The 7450-nt window shown below is 45.5% G+C and overlaps 1 pseudogene across 1 annotated transcript; it reads left to right on the top strand.

Moving 5' to 3' along the window:
• On the top strand, nt 1-4257 carry LOC307065572 (dipeptidase 2-like; annotated as a pseudogene). Its single transcript has 9 exons — nt 1-140; nt 240-423; nt 740-866; nt 1167-1296; nt 1520-1661; nt 1963-2032; nt 2153-2329; nt 2709-2905; nt 4239-4257. The product of its transcript is annotated as a dipeptidase 2-like (transcript).
• Nucleotides 4258-7450: the final 3193 nt, after the last annotated feature.

Raw genomic sequence — 7450 nt, 5'->3', positions numbered from 1 at the left:
ATGGGAGGCCAGTGGGCTCTCCGCAGAGGCCAGCTTAGCCCGCAGGAGCTGCCTGTGAGCAGGGGGTGGGAGGGCACTGCCGCCCTGTGGCTGCTGGGCTTCCCGGATCGCGGCTCTCTGCGCACGGGTCGCAGGGTCCTGTGACTCTGTATCCCCTCCCTCAAACCGCCCCCCTCGCGAGGCCGCGCCGCTGGGTGCCCTGTGTCGACACGCAGAACCCCATTGCCCGCCCCTCTCAGACCCGCCTCTGCCCGCCTCGATGGTCTCCGCGCACTCAGCCAGTGGCCTCTGCTGTGTCTGCTCCTCCTGCTGGGTCTGCTGCTGCGGCTGGTTACCTGTGAAGACCACGAGGGGCACCTCCAGTACCCCAAGTCCGCGGGAGCGCACACGGGCCCTGATGCGGGACTTTCCGCTTGTGGACGGGTGGCTGCAGTGTGTGCGGGCCGCTGGGTGCCTAGCCTGGCCCCGGGCAGGGCAGGAGGTCCGGAGCATGCAGAGCTAGTGGGGAGGCTCCCTCACGCCACCCCTGGGCGTCCTCTCCATCATCTATGGATGCCCTTCCCCTTCTCTGTCATCCCCTCCCTGGTGGGCACCCCTCAGCCCAGGCCCCAGCTGCTCCTAGTACAGTCTGTGTGACAGTGGGAGGTGGGGGACCCACAGGCTGGCCCAGGCCAGGCAATGTGTCCTGCCTGATCCCAAGGCCTAAGGAGCCCACCTATTTGCCTTGACCTCCCTCCAGCCACAACGACACGCCCCTGGCCCTGAGGCAGTTTTACCACCACGGGCTACAGGATGTTAATCTGCGCAATTTCAGCCATGGCCAGACCAGCGTGGACAGGCTGAAAAATGATCTCGTGGGTGCCCAGGTACCAAAGGGACACACAAGGTGCCACCATGGCTGCTGGGGAATGTGGGGCAGTTTGGGGGCCTCAGAGACCACAGGTTCGTCACATTGGAACTAAGTTACCATAGTGACCTAGAAAGTGCCATGCCATGGATGCTGGGGGAACAGGGGTCACAGTGAGCCAACCTGACGGGCATCCAACCACAGAAAAAGCAACGCATTACATGTGACTTCTGGGCTCAGTGAGTGTTGTGCCAGCTGAGGAGGCTATGAGAAGCCCAAGGAGCTCCAAAGCCCAAACTAAGCCCTTGCCTTCCCTCAGTTCTGGTGAGCCTACGTCCCATGCCGGACCCACGAACGCGATGCTGTGCGCCTCACCCTGGAGCAAGTTCACCTCATCTGCCTCATGTGTGCCTCCTATTCTGAGCTGGAGCTTGTGACCTCAGTTAAAGGTAGACGGGGGACTTCCCTAGTAGTCTAGAGGTGAAGACTCCACGCTTCCACTGCAGGGGCCTCGGGTTTGATCCCCGGTGGGGGAACTAAGAGCCCTCATGCTGCGCGGCACGGCCAAAAAAACAAGAAAAAATGGTAAACAGACTGGTGGTGGTAGGTGTTAGGGACTTCAGTTAGCTACCCCTGCCTCTGAAAATGATCATCTGACCTACCTGCCCCCAGCTCTCAACAATACCCAGAAGTTGGCTAGCCTCATTGGGGTGGAGGGCGGCCACTCACTGGACAGGAGCCTCTCCATCTTGCGTAACTTCTATGCGCTGGGTGTGCGCTACGTGACACTCACCCACACCTGCAACACGCCCTGGTGAGCACGGTGCAGATGGAAAGTGCCCAGTGAGGCAGGGATCTGCCCAAGATCACGCTGGGGCCCAAAGCAAGTTTACCCCTGGGATCCAGCCCTGAACCTGGGGTCGGGAGGGGAATGGAGGTTTGCAGAACAAGACTGAATCCCCAGAAGGGCCCTCCTACTGCCAGGCACAGCCCAGTTTGGGTCCCTCCTCTTGCATCAGGGAGTTGCAGGTGTAGACGGTTCGACAGAACCTCTTTCTACGCTCTTGTAGCCAAGTCATGGCCACCAGTCAGACTGCCTCCTGGCCATCCAGCAGGGCACAGAGCTCAGCAAAGGGTATCCACCCCTTCTACAGCAATGTCAGTCGCCTCACCGGCATTGGCGAGGTAAGGACCTGGCTTCCATACCCTGCCCCACGTGAATGTACAGCCCCACCTGTTCCCTACAGATAAATACACACAAGATAAATGCAGCCCTCATGCCCTCTCCCCATCCTGTCCCTGCAGAAGGTGGTGGCAGAAATGAACCGCCTGGGCATGATGGTGGACTTGGCCCATGTCTCGGATGCTGTGGCACGGCGAGCCCTACAACTGTCACAGGCACCGGTCATCTTCACCCACTCAGCTGCCCGGGGTATGTGCAAGAACACTCGCAATGTTCCTGATGATATCCTGCAGCTTCTGGTGAGAGACTGCCCTGGCCCTCAAACCTAAAGCAAGAGATTCAAACCAGGAGCCCTTGAACCTGAGCCTCTTCTCCCTCCATTTCCTCAAACGCCAGGTTAAATATCTTCTGCCCCCAAAACCCACGGTCCACAGCCCCTGAACTCTTCAGCCCTAGGTGGGGGTCTAGGTGGTAAGATGCTCCTCCAAACCCGGAAACCCAGGGCCAACACACCACCCAGACCACGGCTGCGGCTCCTCCATTCACACAAACCCAGAGAGGAGACGACTCTGACCTCAAAGCCAGGGCTGAACACCTTCCTCACAGGGGCCGAGAGAGTGAACAGGCAGCTGGCTGTGCTGGGGGCCAAGCTGACTGTCCACGGGTCCGCCCCTGCAGAAGAAGAACGGTGGCATCGTGATGGTGCCCTTGTCCGAGCGGGTGCTGCAGTGCAACCCGTTAGCCAACGTGTCTACTGTGGCAGGCGAGCCTCACTCTGGGCTCTCTGAAAACTCGGATTTGGAGCTGAAGCTGGGTCCAAATTTAGGGAGGACTTCAGAAGAGCCCCAGTGGTTTGACTCACCTATTGGCAATAGGTACAGCACCCAAAAACCCAAGAATGGACAGTACACAGCACCTTGGTGCCATGTGGAACTGGGGCCACAGAATCAAAACTGCGATACGGATGGGTATCAGGGAGGCTGTCAGACACTGCTTTATGTCAAACACATAAAGAAAATATCCACTAACAGAACCGTTGTCTGACTGACTTTTTTTCACATCTTTCTGACAAAATTCGTGAAGTTGTGAGTACCACAAGCGTCATTACACTTCTGTTCAAGATGTACTCTCTGGCTCACAATCATTGTTTAGCTTCTGTATATTGCAGTGTACATGAAGGTCTGTATTAGTCTGGTTGGGCTGTTATAGTGAAATACTATAGACTGAATGACTTAAACAGCAGAAATTTATTTTCTCACAGTGCTGGACGGTGGAAGTCCAAGATTAAGGTATTGAATACCATAAGAATTGGTTTCTGGTGAGAACAATCTTCCTGGCTTGCTGATGGCTGTCTTCTTGCAGTGTCCTCACACGGCCTTTCCTCTACGAGCAGAGGGAGAGAGATCTCTGGAATCTATTCCCCTTCTTATAAGGACACCATCAGTCCCTGTCAGATTATTACCCCACCCTTATGACTTCAGTTAACTTCAGTTACCTCCCTAAAGGACCTATCTCCTATCTTCTACAGTCAAATGAGGAGGGGCCTCAACATATAATTTTTGGGGGGACACAATTCAGTCCATAACAACAACTTAAGATAGCTTTCTCTGATTTTCAGTCTTTCACTAATACCTTCCTCTTTGTCTTCGAATTATTCAAGTTTCCTTAATTAAATTTTTAAAAAATTTTCTTACATTATCCCTTCCCTTTAAATGCTGTCTTCACTTCTTAATTGGCATCTCTTGCAAATGAAGGCACATTTCCTCACAATGTATTGATTACTCTCCCCACTGTAACACAGCGTCTTCTCCCATGACTTTCCTGAAATGGTTCCACTTTTGTTCATAAAAGTTTAGTCATCCAATCAGATGGTTTATTTTCAGTTCCCACAGCATTTTGCCTTTGGGAAACAACTGACTCCATTAAATGGTGCTTCTTTGAAAACTACCTTCCTTTATGTTTTATAGCAATTTTATGATTTCTGTTGGCATACCACCTAGCTTCTTTCTCATCATTCTTTTTATGTTTATTTTTCAGTTGTTTCTCTCCTCACTCCTTAGCGTTAGATACTACAGACAGTTGGCCTTCTTCTCATCTCTTATATACTCTGTCTCTTACTCCAGCAGCTTTGTTTACCATTTAATATATTATCTGCCAGGCGCCTTCCATCTGTTACCAGCATCTCTCCCTCTGTCTTTGTCATTTCAGCCTTCGCTATGCTCTCTGAGCTCTCACAGGCAGATCTATTGAACACAGGAATCTCAGTGGAAAATACGAGTACGTTATTTCTCTACTGAGTAAAGCCCTTACAGGTCACATGGTCCTGATCCATCTTGCAGCCACGTCATCTGGACTATTTGACCTCCAATGTCACAATAGCAGAGGACCAGACAAGAGGGACACTGGCTCCTAATGACCTCAGCTCAGAAGTGATACACTTGATTCTGCTTCTTTGCCACTGGCCACAACGAATCAAAGGAAAACAGTTGAACTACAAAGGAGGATGAAAAATGTAGATAAGCACATAGGATATTTGATGAGCGCTATCTCAAGGTGACATCACCTCCCATCAAACTTTTATTTCACAGAGAAAACACAGACTATAAAGCAAAAACACCCCGAACTAACTTTTTCTCTTTACGTCCAAGAATAGCTTTTCGACATAGTTTATAAATACCTATTCTCACTTCCTCAGTACCTTCCATTCATTTTCCCACCTCATTGGGATTGTTAAGGTTTTCCTCTTTAGCGATTTTATTTTGGCTCCCTCCCATTAAAAATTACTCTTGCTTGATGCCAAGTAATTCTCTAGTTACCTTTTCTCTCTTCCTAATTTCACAGTGCAGTTTATCAAAAATTGTATTTATTCTCATTGTCTGTATTTTCTTATCTTTATGTACCTCGTGACTCACACAATTTTGCTCTTTTCTTCTTACTTATCTGCACTGGAATTGCATTCACCAACATTTAATTTGTGATTAAATTGAGTGAATGTTGTTTGGTCATTCTGTCACCTTTCAGCAATATTTGATTTTGTTGATCAAACTTGTCATCTCAGAAAAATCTTTCACCTTAACAACAGTAGCATCTTAGCCTGCTACTTCTTCCTCCTGCCTCTGGACATCCTTATCTCTTTCATTGGGCACTCTCACTTTGCCCTCTGCCAAGAGATGTGTATTTCTCAGAAGCTCTCTTCTGCCCTTGATAGATGGTCTCATCTACTCTTGTGATTCCAGCCACCATATATATCACAGATCTTGACCTAAAACTTACATATCTCTCTCCTGAGTCTCTTACAAACTTAACTAATTGCCAACTGAACAACTCTGCCCAAATATAACATGGACACTTAAAATTAATTATGTGATGTTACTGAACGATTAATTTTACCTTCAATACTTACTTCCACTATTCATCTCTCTACGTCATTTATACCACCACTATTTGTACACTTGTCCAAGTTGGATACTGGGGGAACACTGAAGACTCTGGACTCTGACAACCCTCAGAATGGGAGAAAATATTTGCAAACGAAGCAACTGACAAGGGATTCATCTCCAAAAAATATAAACATAAATAAATTTGTAAACTATATAAGCAACTCAAGCAGATCAATATCAAAAAAAACACAAATACCGTATAATATCACTTACATGTGGAACCTAGAAATATGGTACGGATGAACTTATTCGCAAAGCAGAAATAGAGACCCAGATGTAGAGAAGAAGCACATGGATACCAAGGCAGGGGGAAGGGCCGGATCAATTTGGAGATTTGGATTGATATATATACACCAGTATGTATAAAATACATAATAATGATAAACTATGGTACAGCACAGGGAACGCTACTCAATGCTCTCTGGTGACCTAAATGGTTAGAAATATTAAAAAGAGGGAATATATGTATAGGTATAACTGATTCACTTTGCTGTACAGCAGAAACTACCACAACATTGTAAAGCAACTATACTCTAATAAAAATTAATTTAAAGGAATAATAAAACTCTGGACTCTGTATAATCATCCCTCACCTTCATAATTAATTCAGTAACCAAGTACTCTCTAACCTAAATTCCTACTATCCCTCAATATTGTCTACTTTTATTCAAGCCTCTTGCCACTACTTGGTTCTGAGCTACATTTTCTCTTATTTATGGAACATAAACAGTCTCAACTTTTAACAGAATAAATCTTTTAACAGAATAAATATTCATTGAGTACCTACAACACTGGTAAATAAGGACATTGTTCACATGCAGTTTACAATGTAGTAGGGGCAATGAACTATAAAATAGAACTATACCTCTCATAGGTAACTGGACAGCCAAGTTTTATAAGAACACGTAGAAAGGGAATTTAATCTCTAATGGAAGTCATGAAAAGCCAGAGATTCAATGTTTATTTTGAAACATATGATGAGAGTGCATTAACCGAGGATTGAATGAGTAAAGTATGATACAAATTGATGACATTACCTGGAGAAAGTTCAGCATTAAGAGAAGTCTAACCCTGAAGTCTACTGAGTATTGCTGAAAATTTATGGAAGAAGGAGATGCTAAGTAAGGATAGAGAAAGCAGATGAGGGTGGACTAGTAGGCAAGAGCACAGTGCTTGAAGCCTTTTCACCAAAATTAAAGAGAAGCTATCAAAGAGCTCTAAGCCGTTGAGTGAAACTTAGGTTGCAATGCAGAGAATAAACAAGACAGAAATAATACTGGAGTCAGGGAAAAAGTGAACTGGGATGTTACATCCTAGTAAGAAATGTAAAAGATATGACAATGGACATAGAGAAGAATGGACATATATGTGTGTGTGTGTGTGTGTGTGTGTGTGTGTGTGTGTATAGATATACATATATATACACACATATGTGTGTATATATATGTGTATATATATATATATATATATACATATATATATATAGTATAATTATGACAACTCTTAGGGATTGTTCCAGAGTTTAAGGGAGGGGAGAAGAGTAAAGAATGACTCTCAGTTTCTTGCTTGGTTAATTGGGTTAAAACAGTTTGCAATAAAAAAGATTTAGCTTAAGTCATTTAATCATTTTAAGTGCATTCTGAATCCTATACAAATAAGTTTGAGAAATTTAAGAAAATTGTGTTTCCTTAAGTTTTGCATATCTTTTGTTATTCCATGTAAATTCCCTTCTTTTTCATATGATTAAAGTTATGAAAAAAATAAGAGAAATGAGAGAAAATAAGATCTTATGAAAAATTATGAATGATCTTTATCTGTTTTTGTGCTTACTGTAATTTCTTATTGTTTATCTCTCTATATACATATTCTGAGATATCTTCTCAGACCTGCTGAATCAATCTGTGAGGAGTAAGTTTAACTAATCACTCAGATGAACCTAAAATTGGTTCATCTACAGGAATAACCAACATAAGAGAGTAG

This window comes from Hyperoodon ampullatus (assembly GCF_949752795.1).
Source record: "Hyperoodon ampullatus genome assembly, chromosome: 2".
Lineage (NCBI taxonomy): Eukaryota > Metazoa > Chordata > Mammalia > Artiodactyla > Ziphiidae > Hyperoodon > Hyperoodon ampullatus.
Note: the sequence above shows the minus strand (reverse complement) of the source record. Positions and strands in the feature narration are given on the sequence as shown.